This window comes from Pteropus alecto, unplaced genomic scaffold (genome assembly GCF_000325575.1).
Source record: "Pteropus alecto unplaced genomic scaffold, ASM32557v1 scaffold185, whole genome shotgun sequence".
Lineage (NCBI taxonomy): Eukaryota > Metazoa > Chordata > Mammalia > Chiroptera > Pteropodidae > Pteropus > Pteropus alecto.
In genome coordinates, this window is record NW_006438088.1 from 1,055,390 (window position 1) to 1,074,071 (window position 18,682).

The 18,682-nt window shown below is 39.9% G+C and overlaps 1 protein-coding gene and 1 pseudogene across 1 annotated transcript in view; one reads left to right on the forward strand and one right to left on the reverse strand.

Moving 5' to 3' along the window:
• SASH1 (SAM and SH3 domain containing 1) overlaps nt 1–18,682 on the reverse strand; it is a 160,003-nt gene that overhangs the window by 93,395 nt on the left and 47,926 nt on the right. The window lies entirely within an intron of this gene.
• Nucleotides 4,988–5,106, forward strand: LOC112482604 (annotated as a pseudogene).

An 18,682-nucleotide genomic window follows, 5' to 3' on the forward strand; every position in this document is an offset into this window, starting at 1 on the left:
CACAGATTGCGTGGAAGAGAATTCAGAAAGGGGATAACAAGAAAGGCTTGTCTCTGCTCCACAGTGTCTGGGGCCTCAGCTGGGAAGATTCAAAGAATGGGGGTGACTTGATTATGGTAGGGGCCACAATAATTGGAAAGCTTGCTCACTCACACGTCTGCAGGCTGAGGCTGGCTAACAGCTGGGACCGAAGTTGGTCCTCTCAGCTGGAACACCCATGTTGCTGCTTGGATCTCCTCACTGAGGAGGTTGAGTTTCAAGAGCGAGCATAACAAGAGAGCCAGGCAAAAGCTGTATTACCCTTTTTAACATAGCCTCATATGGTGTCACTTCTGCTGAAGTCACAAGACCTCCCAGATGCAAGAGGGTGCACAGGTCCCATCTCTCAGTGGGAAGAGTGTCAAAGTCTCACAGTATGAACAGCACTGGGATGTCAGATATACTGAGGTCTCACTTTGGAAATCAGTCTGCCATACTGGCTGACAAGGAGATGGGGAGCTCACCTAAGTTTTCAAAACAAAGAATGAGATGAGACCATTTATTCATGACAATGTCCATAAGGATTTTTTTGTGATTTTTACAGTTTACTCAAGTAGCATATCTTGGCAATATATTTCAACTTTAACCTATCACTTAAAGGTTGAGGCAATATATTTCAACCTTAATCTTGGCAATGTATTTCTTGAAATATATTTCAACCTTAATCTAGGCAATATGTTTCAACCTTAACCTAGCACAATGTTTTAAGCTAAAATTATTATCTCTCTCTTATTTCAAATGTATTATTATAGAAAATCTCAAATATACAAAAGTAAAGAGAACCATATAATAAAGTCCCAAATTCATATTATCCAGCTTCAAAAATTATCTACTCGTGGTTAATTTTGTTTTACGGATACCTTCACCCATGCTTCAGCTCCATCCCATTTTACTTTAAAGAAAATCCAAGATACCATATCATAAATTATCAAAATTTTTTATATTAAGGTTTCACTATGGGAGTTTCTTATGTCCTAACTGTGGTTCAATCTTAAGCAAATGGCTCAGTCATCAAGAATTTGACTCTTTCCTAGCACTGGAGGACTTTCTCTGGTCATTGCAGAAAAAAAATCATATTCAACAAATTTAAAAATTCCATCTAAATGCTGCAAAAGAACATGAAAAAATGCATTCAAAATTGAACATGACCAATGACTTCACTATTTCTCAAGTATAAAGATATCATCCTAATACTTTTTTGAGTATGATAGGCTCACTGACTTAGCACCTTTGTGGAGTGTGATAAGCACTATTTAGAGAGAAATAACTCTAAAATTTGGTCCATGTTCAAAATTTGGCCCACGTTCATTCAATATGCAAAGAGCCACAAAACACTAGTGGCTGAATTTATAATTGTAAGTTAGAGTATTACAACTTAAATTTTGTAAAATAAATTTAAAAATGAAACTGGATGCATAAAGTTTTATCTATAGATTAAACTCTTCATCATTAAGCCACATCTGCATACCTTAGTTAAGAATGACAAACATCATTAACATTACAAACTCTTAGTGAGTTTGTAAGTTACAAACACTTAAGGAATGTTCCTAACTTAATGAAGTATATCAGTGAAAACCAAACCAAAATATAAACGTAGGCCAGCTTGCGTGCACGTGTGTATGTGTGCACGCAGAGGAAAGGGTCTGAAAATACTCACCAGATGCTAACAGTTACCTAGGCTTCTATTCTCAGCATACTTTTTTTACAATCATGTAGTCTCGCATTACCTTCATAATATTTTTTCTAACAATGAGAGATCAGCTTAAAAACATAATCTTCCAATCCTACGTATGGTTTTAAATGATCTACATGCATATGTTTATAAATGTACGAGAAAAATATCTGAAAGCATTCTTATACACCTATGCTTACTTCTGCAAAGGTCACTAGATTTCTAAATTTTTAACATATTTTTCAAGCATGTATTACTTTCATCTAAAATTAAATTTCATAATAATTTTAGTTGTACCCAACGATTACTCTAAAAAACTTAAGAAGTATTAAAAACAGTTTCTCAAATTAGGTCTTGCCCTGTACTAAAATACTTCAAGATGTTAAAGTGTTTAACAACTAGTATCACAGAAAACTATGTATAAATTTTATGATTAATAGTGAAGGTCCATGATGATTTTAGAAATCATCTCATATTCCTATTTTGACTAAAGAGTCTATAGTACCATAAAGTTTTTTAAAAAAGTATTGGATGACAAAAAAATTACTGGTATAGAGAGAAGCACAAATCCATTTCATGTTGACTTGTACAATCTCTGGAAACAATAATTCTTTAAATGTTTATTATGTCTAACAGAGAAGCAAAGAACAAATGTTTCAAGATTAAATCAGTAGTTTGCCAAAAACCAAAGCATATGAACACGTGTGTGCTTCCACCTACTTGTGTATGTGCACACACGCATACCTACAGTCATACTAACAGGCATGGTCAAATATAAAATTAAGGCTCTGACCCTAAATGACTACATTTCCATTCCAAAGTGTTACAATCCATGGTGTAATACTCCAGAGTCAAAAATCCACTCGGGGCAGAATAAGGTCCTGGAAAATAAATATTGTGCCCTCATCTCCACTCCAGGTTTGTTTCCACCTTCTTGTGGAAATCCACACCTCTCCCTCCGTGAATGCTGCCAGTAGTCGAAGCCAAATGAACCTGACAGCTGGAAAAGCAAGAGAGATAAACCTCTCTCCCGTTCCAAAAGCAGAGAAGAACATTAGGCGCCCACCAGCTCGGCTCAGCCAAGTTCTCCTCCGCGTCCCCGAGTACAGGAAGGAGGAGGTGGAAAATGCGAGGGCTGCAGGCTTAGCAACCTTCAGCCTGCACGTAAAACACCACATGCTATTACTGAAGCGTTCAATTAACGGAGGGAACCAAGCTCTAAACTGCTGGGGAAAATTGCTGCCGGTGGTAGATTTAAAAACTCATGTGACATTTACCACTTTACAAAGACTCTAAAGTTGAGGTATCTCCCAGTTGGCAAAGTATGCTCCCCTCTTGTCCGATTTCTCCATTCTGGCCAATCAATAGGGCATGTGTTTATTGTAACAGGATTTAAATTTCAACGTTTTCTTAGGAATCTTCTCACTCTCCACCAAATCAGCTACCAGCAGCTGTAGCTTCTCCCTTCACAAGGTCTCCTGCATCCATCCAACCTGTTCCATTTCCACAGACATGAGCTTCTTAGCAGCCCTTCGCCTCACAGGTACCCGGCCACCACTGTAGAGCAGAGTGGGAGGTACTGACTGCCAGGCAGGGGCACCGAGTTCCTGTAAGAGTGAGATGTCAGACCCCACTTTCGTTGGGTTTGGTTTTTCCAAAGGCAACAAAAGAGAAATGGACCGTTAGATTATCTTTAGGTTCCTTTTTGACTATAAAATCCTGTGATGAAGCAGTTTCCTGTCCATCCAATCACTATTATCAAATAAAACTTCTTGAAATAGTACTCTGCTTTCCTGCTATTTAAAGCATGGTTCATGCATCATGCATATTAGAATCACTTAGGGTTCGTTAGAAAGGCAGCCTTGCGCCCCACCCTAGACCTGCTAAATGAAAATCTGCATTTTACAAAGATCCCCAGGTGATCTGTATGCTCATTTCAGTCTGAGAAGCACACAGCTCTGTGTCATTTCTCTGTTCCAGAACCCTTCCAAAATTGTGCAAATACATACAGACAGGATAAAGTCCACGTTTCTGAAGGAGAAGCCCTACCTTCAACTGGCTCGATCATAAACCTCTTCTTAGAGAATGAATCATGGGCCCACTGCCCCCTAGTGCATGCTGTCTTGGTGTTGCCTTTTCGCTCCTGCTGCCTGTAATGTCCTTCTTCTCCCATCCATCCAAACCCTACTCATCCTTTTTGGTCCAACTCCAAACCCACCTCTTGTTTAGCCTCTCCCATCCACCTGTGCTGTAATGATATGCTTGAGTTTGTAATAACAGTAACTAGCTACATTGTTTACCTGTTAAGTGCTCCTATGGAGGACTCTTCTACTCATTTGTCATATTCCTTCAAGTAAACTGTAAATGCCCTCTTAACAAGGGTTCACTGTACCCACAGACACACACACACAATCCAACAAAAACTATTCAGCACTCAGTATGTACCAGGCACCATTTGAAGTTCTAAAAAGAGGCATTTCTCCTCTCAAGAACATTACTTTCTAAAGACTTTCACAGGCTCTCTGTACAAGAGCAATGCTTGATGGGTATCTATTGGTTTGATTTGTTTAAATTGGATCGTTTTGCCAGTAATGCTGACTCTTCTATAATTTTTGTTTGCAGTTTCACTGATCAGGACATGTACTTTCGTATTTACTTTTGGGTTGCACAGTTACACTGTTAAGTAAAAGTAATTCAGCAAATATGTTCAATAAGAATTTAAAAGAAAACTTGGTGGTGTTTAATCACCTTTACGGTAAAATCTACAGTGGCTTGTGTGTTATTACTCCAACACTACTCCTTTTCACGTTTTCCTGTCTCGTTTAACCCAAATCCTTCAAAGATTAAACAGGAAATCCTGGTCATTTTTCTGGCTCCATAAGCTCATGGTCTGGCATACAAATTTTTTTCTAATGAGTGAAAGTGAATGGAAAAGTACACTTATTTCTCACTACATTAAAGAAGAAAAGTTTCAAGGGAAAAAAATTTTTCACAGTTGAATACTATGCCAGTAATTGCAACATTAACAACCTCTCCGATGGAGATGGTGTCACCATCCATCAAGTCCATCCGACCTCATTGCTGTGAGAGTGTGGAATGGTCCACACTCACCAAGTGATCTTCTGAATATATCCATTTGCTGACTAGGACTAATTAATAGGAGAAAAAAGTGACAGGAAGCAACTAAATGGCCCCACTCACCTTTGCTTCTTTTTCTGTTTCTCCCATCTCTTCCTCTTTCATCTACTCATTCCTTAATTTTCAAATATTTATTAAGTCTATGGCCATGCTACCCTGAACAAGCCCGATCCCATCTGATCTCGGAAGCTAAGCAGGGTCAGGTCTGGTTAGTATTTGGATGGGAGACCGCCTAGGAAGACCAGGTGCTGTAGGTGTAAAAAATAAAAAATAAAAATAAAATATTTATTAAGCACATATCATATGCTAAGCTCTGTTCTTAGTCATCAAGGTCAAACAGTGAAAACCATTCACTGCCTTCGTGGGGCTTATATTCTAGTGATTTCTAAAGTCACTCACGGGACTCATTTGCACTTAATGTCGAAGTCACAGGCCCTTCTGTGCTAGCACCAGGCAGATGACATCTGGATGGCTGCACTTAGCTCTGGATGCCACATTTTCTGGAGGATAATGGAAATCAGAAGAACCTTCACTAGTTTGGTGTCTGGAAATGGGATCATATAAACAGGATCAATGGGAGGAACTGGGCTGTTTACTCAGAGAATAAAAGGAAAAAGCAAACATGTGAAAGCCTTCCAGGGAGCAGAGGCCAGACAGCTGCCTGGAGCAGCTTCCCATGAAGCCACCCAGACCCTGGCAGCACCCCACACACTGTACCCCGAGGACACGGGGGGAATTCGAGGTGGAAAAACATTTATTAGTTTAAAATAATATATAATGAAAATAAAATCATAGTATTAGTGATAACATTACATATTGAATTGGTATAAAACTTCCAAAAAAAAAATTTTTAATTTTTTTAAGAAAGAATTTTGAGCTTACTTGAAAATAATCTTGAAAAATATTAGGCTATAGACCTGAAATGACTATCAGCCATTCTAGATCAAGACTTTTAGTGATGAGCTCAATGCTCTTGTTGGCCATGACTGACAAGGAATTTTAGTCACAAAACTAACTTCTAAAGACTGTGTTAGCCATTTTTATAACCACTGAAATACTTATGGCAATTTACATTTCAACGGTCCAACAGCACGTTACATGATTAATGTCACAGAGAAATTTCTTATGGAAAAGTAACAGATTTCAAGCCCAGTTGCAATGTATCATATCAGGTATTACAGAATACTGACAAAGTTCTAATGTGTAGTCTTGTGCGCCCAGTGTCCATGCTGAGGCTGGCTTGGCCACACTGAACCAGAGCATCCTCATGCCCCACCACCATGTCTGACCACTACACCATGGACTTCATGCCCGAACCTTGAACCATACTTTTCTAACAGCTCCATGGCCCCTTGACCATGATGTATAGCAGAGTCATGCTGGGCAGCTGACTGCTGGCGTGCATGCCTCCACTGTGCTCACTGTCCAAGGGAATCACATATTAAGGTCCCACCCTGAGACGGCACTCCAGTAAGCCTACAAAAGTGGTTCTCAAACTTAGTTTATTATAATCACCCAGAAGACTTAGTCAACACAGAGTGCTGGGTCCTTCCTCAGTGTTTCCATTATAACAGATTCAGTCCATCATGGGTGGGCCCTGGTAATATACACATCTACCAAGTTCCTAGGTGATGCTGATGCTGCTGGCTGGGGAACTGCACTTTGAGAACTGCTGCCCCAGGCTGCTCGGAGCTGCCTCTAGTCTAGGACTCAGTGGTCTGGAGGTTGAAAGAATTAATCTGTCCTGAGCTACACCTGAACTCTAGCCTGGTCTTCAGTGCTCTAGAAGGAGATGCGTCAACATTAACGATTTTAAAGTAAACGAGAGAGAGAGACAGAGACAGACAGAGAGAGAGACAGAGAGAGAGACTGGCTTGGTATTACTTTTTTTAAAGCAAGTAAAACCAGGTGTCCAAAACAGGATGTTATTTAAAATATGTGAAATCCATAATACTGGAGGATTCGAGCAGGACCACAGGACCGTCTGCTGCCTGGGAGGGGGGTTCTTTCAGCAACTGGCTCAGACCTCTCTCTGACCACTGTGATTCTATTGTTGGAAATCAAATAAGCTTTTGTGGGATAATTTATCTTTTACATTATATTTTAATGGCAAAATGAACTGTAAGTACTAACTCAATGACTTAAAGATTTTAGGATGGATAACCTTCAGAAGTTGGTGACACCCTGTAACTGAACAAATATTCATGTATTCATTTGTTTAACCAGTATTTCCTAAGTGTCTTCTCTATACTTAACTGACATGCTGGGTTCTGGGAGTATAAAGGCTACTCACTGACCTTCAGGAGCTCGTGGTCAAGTAATAGAAACAGATAACTGAGAACAGAAAAAAAAAACCGAAGCTCCCATATTATCATATAAATAGCATCTGAACTTATCAGTAAGCAGATTGGGTGTCAGAATATGGGTTTAACAAAATATGCAATGTAGCCAAACTGGAAATGCAAAATTTTAATGAATCCTCTAATAGACTGGCTCACATGTTGTCACCATTTAGTGCATTATTACTGTTGTCTCTGTAGCTGTAAATTCAAACGGTGCTATTGTGACGATGAACTTACCCTTCTTTCTTAGTCTTTGAATCATTTTTCAAACCATCTTTAAAAGCTTCGGAATCAAGGACAGTCCCGTGCATAATGAAATCATCAACCACAAACTTTTACTTCAAAAATAAATGAATTTTTGAATTAATAGTGTTATTTAATGATGTAAAACATTTAAAAATGCATGGATAGATGGCATAGTATTTGCAAAAGAAAAGAAAGAATACAATAAAAATTGGAATCTAAGAAAGTTGAGCGAATGCCAAATTTTCGCCCAGGGCAAACTTTTTACTGCTGTATTATAAATGCTGGAAAAATCAGGTTTATAATGGAAACAACAGGCAGACTAAGCCCCAATGTAATATACATAAATAATATGTTTCTGTGCTTGTATAGTGATTTTCCTTACTCCTAAACATTAATCTTTGAATGACTACTCTATAAATTATTGAATTTAGTTCAAAAGCAAATGAAATTTAAAATACCCATTTATTGAATGGCTAAAGTGCCATGTTGAAATTACTGTGATTTATCTGTTTCTTTAACAGTTACTGTAGCAAACGTTACTTCATTGCTCAAAATTATTACCTGGTTGCATAGTTTACTCTGGTTTCAGTGTAAATCTGCCACCCTGTTAGAACAGCAGCTGTTTATCAGGCTCTCGTTCATCACTTATTCACCCACAACCACGAGGCCCAACTTTTTCTCTCTACAACTTAAAGGTGTTATCTATCTTAACCCCGAGGTACATACAGATAGCACTCATTTTTTGGAAATCGATTAAATTCATATGCATCGTGATCACTGCAGAGGTGGAAGGGGCAAGGTGGAGTACCATTTAACCAGTACTGAGTACACTCCCCATGCTCACATGCCTGCTTGTACCCTATGTAGCTCCGGCAGCTCAGGCACTACAGGCACCAAAGGCAGCCATGTCTGCAGAACTGATGTATTTCTTGGGCATTATTGCTTGGAGGCACTACGATCTCAGCAACTGAGCCACTGATGCTGTGCTCGGGGAGAAAGATTCGGGTTTAAAGTCCAATTTTTTATCTATACACAAAACGAGGGCCTCGTCATTTCCTTTCTCAGGCTCTGGTGGTGGAGAAATTGAGAAAAGTACACGTTCTCCACCAAGGGAAAAATTGACCACATACACGATAATGGACTAAATGGCTAGCATCACCGCCTCAGCTCCACCTCAGATCATCAGGCATTGGATTCTCATAGGAGCACCGGTCCCTGGTACCAAAAAGGTTGAGAACTGCTGACTTAGAGTATCAATGCAATAAAGAGTCTTGCATGGTACTGGCCGATCAGTTAAAAAAAAAAAAAAAGAAAGAAAAAGATGTAATCCCTAGAGGGATAGGATCTCACCTCTAAGTCCCACATTTTCCCTAACCAAGACCTAAAACGGTGTATGCAAATTCAGAGCACTAACACTTGAATTTTTCATTCATTCCATAAAATTTAACATAAAGAGAACCCAAGGATCAAAGTGCTCACCTTTGTTAAAAAAAAAAAAAAAGTGTTGAACGTCGCTATGAAGAGTCTCCTTGAATATTCCAAATTTTAATCACCAGACACATGATCTTAACAACTCATGAAAATGCATAATTATGCTAATGAGAAAATGACCTTTGGAAATGAGAGGATTCTTCAGTTCTTTGTCATAAAGTATTCACAGATCAATGCGTAAAACCCCCACATCTCATCAAAAATGTTTTAATGCTGGAATGAGCGATGCAGTGCCTGAGAATGACTGAACAGGCAAGAGATGAGAAGAAGCAAATTGCCAAACAAGATCTGTCGATGTTGAAAAAAACAGCTGGTTGCACCAAAACCGTAGAGGGCTTTAAAAGCCATGATTTGGAGTCTGGAAGGTTTAAAAGCCTTGCACATAGTAGGAAATCGAGAGACGTTTATCAATTAAATTAAAGTTTCTATTATATTGTTAATCCCTAGTATTGACATTGCCCGATTTGATCCATAAAGCATGAGATCAACAGTGTGTTAAGCAGCAAAGCAAAACGATGACAGAAACATGTTCAAGGAAGGACAGAAACCTTGTTAAGCTCCCTACTATCTTCTGCCACATGTGTCCAGGACTTGGTTAAGGATCACACGGACTGCCATTTGTCCTGTTTTTTCCTGAGTAGGTGGCACCCGGGGAAAAACGGAACAGAGTGGTTTAGGCATACATAAAAGCGAATCATTATTTTCTTAAAAATCCTCTCAAATAATTACATGCAAATGGTATACATTTTAAAAGCTGAACTGATGGACTGATTCTGTTATCAAATAACTACAGAAAGATCAGCAACGAACTCCACGGGGTTACCTGGTCGATACACTCCATAAACCCCAAGGCTAGTTCTCATTCTGCACCCCACTTCCCTAGCTGCTGGCAATCACTAGACTCCACCTATAAATGGAGTTCATGTGCCAGGACTAATTCTGTTGTGAGGAGCGGGAACTTTTGCAGTACGTTCTGACACATTATCATCATTAATATCATCATCATCATCATCATCATCATCATCATCATCATCATCTTGATGCCATCACTGCCAACGTTTATCAAGTGGTACTTGACACCACATAACTTTCTAAGCACTTGACATATATTACTTCATTAAATGCCATCACTGACAACGTTTATCAAGTGGTACTTGACACCACACAGCTTTCTAAGCACTTGACATATATTACTTCATTAAATCTTCTCAAAAACCTTATGAAGTAGGAAATTTTACTATTTCCATTTTACCAACAAGAAGACTAAGACACCGAGAAATTCACTGTCTTGCCCAAGACCACGTGCTAAAAGGTGTGGAGTCTATTTAATAGATTCCGGGGTGCATACTCTTAATTATTACGCTAACATCTATTGATCCTTCTGGTCAGTGACCCTGGGTTAATGACTAGGCTACCTTTAGCTTCCTTAGTCCCTGTTCTCCTTCCCTACTCCTTAGCCTATACCCAAGTGTTTTGGCTTGTTTTTTCTTCATTCTAAGGCTTTGTTCTGATAACTACACAATAACCTTGGTCTTCTCCCAGGTCCGGGGTTCTGCCCCATCCACAGTCAGCCTAGTGACTGAGCTCTCATTGCTCTGTCTTGAGGACCCCCAATAACCGTTGCTTGTCCAGACTTGAACTTCCTAGTAAAAAGCTGAGCCTCTCCAGTCAATCCCTGCCATTAGGCCACCCCAGTAGGTGGGTGGATTTATTATAGTCAAGTACTGGTCTCTCCTACACATTTCTGATGCTGCTATCGATCACTGTTCTTATCTGGCAAAAATGTGAAGTTGCTAAGGGTGGTAATGAACCTCATTTAACAATTACCTCTGTCCCAGGGAAGATCTTGGCTTATCATAACTATTTCAACTACAATCAAAGAAGACTCATTCTCTCTTGAGGCAGCACAAACCCAAAACACAAAGACACTGTTCTAAGCTGGCGGTGAATGCACAGTAGCTCCCTCTTCCTGTAAGTCGCCAAGGAGCCTGCCACCTGTCAGATACCGTGCGGCTTAATTAGGTAACACTTGTGAAGGGTTTTGCAACGTGTGGCACACATGTTGTCCCAGGAGCTCACACATGGCATTCCACTTGCAAAATTCAAGAGCTATTTTTAAAATCTATCTACCATTTGAACAAAACCTAGAGTGCTGCTTCTTGCAGACTGTTGTAAACCATTACTATTTCATTAAGAATACCTCAAAAAGAGCATACACAACTGGTGGCGATTATTGAATAGGATATAAAGGACACTTAAAAAAAAACAAAACTAGTTGCAATCAACGCCAAGTTTTCCAGGAAACCTCAGAGCTTGCTTTGTTTCATGGATTCTTTTGAAAACAAGTAATTCAAGGGGGAAAGGAGGGAATGTATTGCATCTTGTTATCTGGGTGACATTCACAGGTAGGACAGTGAGTCATGTGCTGGTGGGTGAGCCGAGGGCACACACTAAAGAGGCTTCTGGAATGCTCTGGAACCTGTAAACACCAAGGCCAGTGTCCCTGAAGCTCTGGCTAGACTTGCTTGGTCAGTTAACTCAAGTGCCTTAATGGGTTTAACTGTGGGATCACCTTTAACTCTCCAGTCTATAATTACATAAAGTTTTCTGGCATCAAGAAAAAAATATTATGAATGAATGAGTGCAGGCCCCTCATTCTCTCTTCTAAGAATGCCTCTTTTTGCCAAAGGGAACCCTGTGATTGAGTGAGCAGGTTTAATGGATTGTCTTTGGCTAAGAGGTTTCTGGGTAGTTTCCCCAAAACAGCTGTATTCCTCCAGTGACAGAGCCACCGGAGTTTGCCCCCTTTCCTCCTTGACCTGCCCTTCTGTAATTAATATAGCATCATGATGGCTCTGTGGTGACTTGTGTTCTAGTGGCTCTCGGGCAACTGCCATTAATTTTTAAATTCTTGAAGTTTGCAGGGGCAGGTGCTGGCATGTTCTCAAACTCACTCGTATTATCGTTCTAGTATCTAATCCACACTGAGACAATGCTGACCATACCAGATGACTGAGTCAAACCTGAACAGCCATCCTCCTCTGATTTTAATCATTCTCATTTTTGAAAGAAAACTGCCTGGTATTAGATTCTGTACGACACTAACACTTCTCTTCAAGTACAGCTTTATCAATCTTGTATCCTCCCTCAGACATGTGACATAACAAGGGGCCCTTTAGAAAAAAATCCTGGGTCAAAGCTATCGAATGTCAGAAAAATAATATTTTTCCTTCATGCTAACTATTTAATAGGCAGGAAAAACACAATATATGAAAATGGGTACCCAGGGCCCTTTAGAGCTGGGGTCTCAAATCTAATCATTTGGTTTTCTATTTGGTATTCTACTTGGTATTATTTGGTATTCTACTTCTCACATAATTACGTCTTTTTAGCAACCATTATACTGACAAAAGTAGAAAAGCAAACCTTATGGGATGACTTTGACCTGCTATAAATATTAATGATGTGCCTCTAGCAAAAGCAGGATCGGAAAAGCCACCCAAGCTTTGCCTACTTTTCTTTCTCCAAAGAGGGAAGGTCACACCTCTGCAATTATTTTTACATAGAACTTCATAAAGAGGAGAAGTAATCCCCACATATTTATTCTTCATCGTCATTCTTTCCTTCTCTTCCTCTCGGCATATAAATATGTTCAATTCTTCCCATAGAAAGGAAAAAGGAGGAAAGGGGAAGAGAGGGAAGGACATAGCAGGGGAGGGGAGAGGAAGAGGAAGAAAGGAAGGAAGGGGAAAGGAAAGGAAAGAAAAGGAAATGAGGGCGGAATGAGGAAGGAAGGGTGGTTAATTCTCTACTCGTTCATTGCATCCACTCCTTCAGAGCTAAAGATCAAACTTCTTGAACGAATTGTCTGTGCCCAGTGCCTCCACTCACCTCCTCCTGACCCATTCACGTAAGGCCATATGAGAAGTTAGGTGCTAAAAAGATAATGATGAATAAGTCTTGAAATGTATCTCTCTCACTCCAGCTGCTTCTCTCGTTCAGAGGCCACCATTCTCAAGTCCCTGGCTGCATTCCACAAGAAAGTCGTACAGGACCGCGATCCCTATTATAAAGTGAGTCCCGGTCTTCCGCACACCCAGCAACTTCTCTCTCATCTCTTAATGGCCACAACGACCTTCCAGCATCTTCACTTATCCCCGTCCCTTCCATAGAGTCAATCAAGTCCTAAATTCCTCCAACAACATGTTTCTCGCATCTCTTTCCTTATTTCCGTTTCTACACCTGGTATCTTTCTTTGCTCAGGCTTTCTTCACCTTTCACCTGGACTGCGGCAAAAGTCTTTTAACTATTCTTCTTCCTCTCAAGTAATTGAGTGCACTTTTGATAAACAAAACTTCCCAAGAGCATAATTCTCATGTCACTCCCTCAATCAGAAACTTTTGTAAGTTTCCTTTTAACTACAGAACAATGGAAAACTATTAAATTGGAATTCAAGGCTTTCACAATACAAGTACGATCTACTGTGCAAGTTACTTCATCTCACTAATTTAATTGAAACTGAACTGCCAAGCTCTGTTGAACATCCGACTGTGACTCAAACCAATACTAAAGTAGCTCAAATTACTAAGATTACAGTTACATTTTGTACATTTGATAAGAAATCAATATACACGCCTGGTTCACACAATTTTCAAAACAGTAAATATTTCCCTGTAGAGTCTCATCATTAAAACTCAAGTATTATTCAGAATCACTGAGATGCTTTATAAAAACACCTCTTTCTTTTTTCCAACAATAATTTTCCTGTGATTCTCTCCTTATAAACGTCATGATACAATAGTCTAGCTTTTGGGCTCACGCACAAAAGTAACTAAGGTACAAATTAAGTTTAAAATCCAAACAATAAATACCTCATTGTATCATTTTACACTATTTTTAAGCAACTTTTTTCTTTCATTCTTGAATGCTTTTCGTGTTAATGTAACAAATTAAAGCATCCTTCTCTCAAAATGCCAGCACCTAAGTAGGTACCTGCCACTACTTCCAGGAGGGAGTGAGGTACAAACTGAAATTTATGTGAAAAGCAAACACTGGATGCTTGTTAATCATTTCTTAAATGAACTGTGATTTTTCTCAATCCCTAAAGTGAAATCGAGCTTAAATGATCTCTTACTCAGAAACATATAACCCTCTTAAATGTCTTGAAATATGGTGAGTCAGACATATACATGCTTATTTAACACCTAAACTACAAGTCTTAACGAGTCGTAAGTATCAATGTTTAGTCTAGCTGCAGGCCCTAAAGGGGTTATGTAACAACATGAATTATACCAAAATGGAGATTAAGAATTTGAAACACTAATAAGAAATCCACCGACAGTGCAGCTTGCATAAAAGCTTTGACAAAATATTCCCATTCTGGTCTTTGAGAACAAATTTTCAAGCAACAGGGGATTTTAAGGAGATTTCATACTACATATTAATTTTATCGTTTTTTACATAGAAAATTACTAAAAACCCAAATGACATTTTTAATTATTCTATACAGTTTTAGATACAGCCTTATACGTGGTAAGGACCCAAATAAATGTTGACCGAATATAACTCCTTAGTGCTGAATTACACAAACTCTTGTCCCCTAGTATTTTACAGTGTTTATTTTCTGGGGTAAAAAAATTATTATTACGTATCTCTTGGACCCCAGGATACCTAGGAAAGAGCTCAATCAGTACTTACTGACTGACTGAATTACAAGATTATACATTTAACTAAAATTCATGCAATTGCTTAAATACAGACTTGGGAGGCAAGTTTTATGTTTGTGTCACAGATATGTGGGCAAAGCTTTATATTACACCACTGGGTAGCTTGTGACACTACAGTGTGTTACATTAGTTTATAATGAGGTCCTCCTTATAGCTAGGCCATTTTAAACAGAACACTTATTATCTCAATGCAGCCTGGTTGTTTCCATTTACTATGGAATGTGACTTTAAGTGTGGCCTATAATTAACACTGCCCTAAAGAGAAAATGTAATACTAGTAATATGGTTGTTTATGGAAGGCTACGGCCCTTGTCTCAAGAAACTTGCGATCTGAATGAGCGGCCATTAAAATTATAACCATGAGCGATGCTTCCTACAACACTGTCTTTTGAACAAAAACACATCCACCTCACTGTTTTCGCAGTTTCTCATGGTGAGTACTCAACAGGATCACTGTACGAAAACACACTCCAAACTCACTGTAGGCTACAGTAGGCGCATCCACAACCTCCGGCTGACACACACTGGGACGCTTCTCTAGACAGCTTCTCGGTGGGAAAGTGTGAGTACTCGCGTCAAGCTGAGAGTGTGTCCTGTTTTGATCTGCGGTGAAAGTGACTCTCCAAGTGACTAGACTTGGTCATCGGATACGTTTTTCGCGACTGCCTCCAACACTTCTTGATTAAAGCGACGAATCTCCTGTTGTTTGGCTTTAAATACTGACTGCAGTTTTTAAGGACTTCGAAGTCACTTACGTATTAAATTTCTTACATAACCCCAAGGTGATGTTGGTATAAAAATGCTTCCCTTATTCTCTTGGTCTTCTCTAATTCTTTTATTATATGTTGATAGTTTTTGCAGCATTTCAGATACTTTAAAGAAAACAAAACTGAACTTAGGAATTCATGTAAGCAAAAATTGAAACTTGAGGATGTTTAAATTCAATATTGCTATTTTCATAATACTATCTACTTACAACTCTTTACAACTGGATATTCAGTTAATAGCCACTCTACATTTAAAGATGGTTAAGATGGTAAATTTAATGTAATGTATATTTTACTATAATCTTCAAAACAGTAAATTAAAAAAAATTAAAGCTGAACTAAACTAAAAAAGTTCAACCCTCTTCGGTACCACACCTGTTCTAAACAGTGTCTCCCCCACATCTGAGAAAGCCTGTGTCCTGGCTCCCTAGTCCTCCCTGCCTTCACCGACATCCCTGAACACAGCATCCTGCCTGGCCAGTCCCCGAGGGGGTCTGTCTTGCCTTGACTACCTGAATTCCTAGGCCCATTCTCTTAGCCACCAAGTTGCACATCACCCATAAGTCGTTCTAGAAGGTGATACGTATATGATGGCTGCCTCTCTACAGGACACTGATGGACAGGACTAGTTCCTCTAAGCTTGAGCACTAAATTTAGAAATCTGTGTACAAACAGAACGTCATTTAACATAACACAACAAATTAAAATAACGTATACCTGCTGTGTTTATTTATAATTTCTTCTTTATCTCGCATTTTGAAACAGATTTCACTCTTCTGGGTAAAATCCACACTGCGCCTCCTAATGAAATTCTTTTGAGGTATTCTTTGAGGTTGGTATGGTGACAATTCCAGTCAGGAGAAAGAAGCAAACCAAGAGGATCACTGAAATAAATTCACATCTAACTAAACTGCCAGCTTACGTTCAACATTTGCATCTCCTCAGGTCAGGCCAGGTGACCGGCATCCGCCAATGAGAAGCATGCCCACCTGGCCTGGTCGACAGCCCTGCCCTTCCCTGTGTCCTGTCAAGTCAGTGGGACAAGGACACAAACACATCTCCACCCAGAGAAAATATCTCCGAGTTCTCATTACCATGGCGGCCACTGTCCTGCATAAACAAGGGCGGCTTTCAAAGAGTACGTTGTCAATTTCTGATTTTTTGTTTTTGTTGTTTTTTGAGCTTTAAGGTTGGTAAAAGTGGAGACATCCCCAGGTCAAGTTACACAATCTCGTTTTTCTCACCATGTGCTGAGATACAGAACGCAGAGCCGACCTGCCACACACAAGTTTCTGTGGGAAAACGGGAGTCAGAGGTCCAGTTTGCGATTCCAAGACAAAATCACCCCCAGGGAAGTGAGAGACAGTGCAGTGCTTTGAGGAGTTACTGCTGGCCACTTTCACCTGGGCCGTGGAATGGGCTCCAGGTGGTGACAGGAAGGGATGAAAGCTGAAAGAGGGAGGAGGTGAGAGGGAAGGGGTGAGGATGCTGGGGGAACAGAGGGCAAAAGGTAGCAGGAGACAGGGAGATCCTTAACATCTGCACTGCCAGCCCCACTGCACCCCAGCCCTGGAGGAGAACCTGGCAGACCTGGGACAGACGCTCCTGGTCCCTGTGCCTCTGAACCAAATACCGCCAGGTTGGGGTGGGGTTATGAAGAGGCACGGGCAGGAGGTGCATTTTTTCTGGTCTCTTTCCTTTCTGTTCTTTCCTCTTTATATTTTCTACAACCCTGGCCATTATTTGCATGTGCTCGTGTGCTTGCTCGCTCTCGCGCTCTTTCTCTGTCTCTCTCTCTCTGTCTCTCTCTCTCTCTCTCTCTCTCTCTCTCTCTCTCTCTCTCTCTCTCTCTCTCTCTCTCTCTCTCTCTCTCTCTCTCTCTCTCTCTCTCTCTCTCTCTCACACACACACACACACACACACACGCTCACACACACATGTACATAGGCAGCAGGTAAGAACCAGGACACCAAGGCTGGAGGGATGGGCAGGCCAGCAAGAGGAGCAGGGAGTAACCCCTTGCCCGAGGCTGCAGTACAAAGAGGAAAACGCGGCAGAAAAGAGAAGCAAGAGGCGGGAGGAGCGTCCTCTCGCTTGACCATCTGCAGGAAGGTCTGTAAACTCGGGACTTTTAGCCCAACCACGCGCCGGGTGGGCAGAATCGACCATCTCTTCCTAGTCTACGAAGAGTGAATGTTGATTTTCTCCTGGGTCCCTCCAGCTTCCACCACCTGCATTATTACTTTCCCCACTCTCTGCTATTCGGCAAGTCCATGCACATGTGTGATTGGCTCACTTGTGTTAAATGAAGAAAGAAAGAAAATTGCTGCCTTGGAGTTGACTATCAGATGGAACGGAAAATCCAACATGGGAGGCAACATGCGGGGGCGGGGGGGGGGGGAACAGTTTGGAAGGACTAGAGTACCAAATGCATCAATCTATTGTGACCCATTTTTACGAAGATTATTCTCACTGGAATTTTACATATGGATTTACATATGAATTTTACATATGGAATTTTACATATGGATACCCGTTTTTACATATGGAGACAGTAGCTTGTTCCTTGGAATAATATTAAAAACAAGTTTATATAAGCAAACTTTAAGGCATGAAAGCCATTTTTTATTATCAAATACACTTTCATTGGGAGACTTTTCTCCACTAATTAGAAGTCTAAACCTCCTAAAATAGTTTGTATTTTTATTAGCCAGCAGATTCATTCTATAATATACTTTTTTTCCAGAATTACTTTTCAAACTTTCTTGCTTATTAAAAAGTTTTTTACTCATGCTCATTTTAAGAACTTAGAGGATAATAAGAAAACCTCATTTTTTGAGGATAGAAGTCTAAAGATCTCCAAAATACCCAGTTACTGTCATTCATTCACTCCACAACTAGTAGTTATAGATCATCTACTACATGCTGGGAACTGTTTTAGCCACAGAAGTCCAGTGGTGAACAATGTATTTATTATATACTCACTACAAAAAGGTGAAAAACAGAATACAAAGTACTACAGGATTCTGAAATAAGGTTGTGGTGAAGACTGCACAACCTCGTGAATTTGCTAAAACCAGGGAATTATGCACTTAGGAGTGAATTTTATGGTGTGTGATTTCTAACTCGATTACAAACTCATTTTAAAAAAGCCCCATGGAGTGTTCTCAAGGGAGACAATATGTACTATGCACTTTCACACAGTAGGTATTCAATAAATGATTTATAAAGAATATAATCAGTTGTGATATTTAATTAAAA